Source organism: Triticum aestivum, unplaced genomic scaffold (assembly GCF_018294505.1).
Source record: "Triticum aestivum cultivar Chinese Spring unplaced genomic scaffold, IWGSC CS RefSeq v2.1 scaffold113832, whole genome shotgun sequence".
NCBI classification, from domain to species: Eukaryota; Viridiplantae; Streptophyta; class Magnoliopsida; order Poales; family Poaceae; genus Triticum; species Triticum aestivum.
The window spans coordinates 1-591 of NW_025311533.1; the positions used below are offsets into that span (position 1 = coordinate 1).

Consider the following 591-nt stretch of genomic DNA (forward strand, 5'->3'; position numbering starts at 1 on the left):
CCAGGAGGTCACCCATCCTAGTACTACTCTCGCCCAAGCACGCTTAACTTCGGAGTTCTGATGGGATCCGGTGCTTTAGTGCTGGTATGATCGCATCCGACATGTTACCCCGGTCTTCGTCCCTTATCCTTGCCCCTCCCAGCTCCACTACAAAGACGATTGTACATTGCTTTGGCCGCTCCCTCTCAACTACGGAGACGAGTTTAACGCGGTTTCCACCCCTCCCTCTCAACCGCACCAGTGCACGCTTGCCGCGCCACAACGCCGACGCTGGACCCGTGAATCGTGAGCACCCAGCTATGACTTACCGCACTCGTGCAAAATAATAAAACACGGTAAATATATTACTTATACGTGCGTTTTGTTTTGCAAGCGGCGCGAAAAAAATTAAAAAGGGAATGCAACACGAGGACTTCCTAGGAGGTCACCCATCCTAGTACTACTCTCGCCCAAGCACGCTTAACTTCGGAGTTCTGATGGGATCCGGTGCTTTAGTGCTGGTATGATCGCATCCAACATGTTACCCCGGTCTTCGTCCCTTATCCTTGCCCCTCCCAGCTCCACTACAAAGACGATTGTACATTGCTTTGG

At 51.9% G+C, this 591-nt stretch overlaps 1 non-coding gene and 1 pseudogene across 1 annotated transcript; both read right to left on the reverse strand.

Moving 5' to 3' along the window:
• LOC123179678 (uncharacterized) lies at positions 1–98 on the reverse strand (annotated as a pseudogene).
• A 297-nt stretch (positions 99–395) lies between these two features.
• On the reverse strand, positions 396–514 carry LOC123179677 (5S ribosomal RNA). The gene has a single exon (XR_006490544.1). It is a non-coding gene; the product is annotated as a 5S ribosomal RNA (ribosomal RNA).
• Between the last annotated feature and the right edge of the window lie 77 nt (positions 515–591).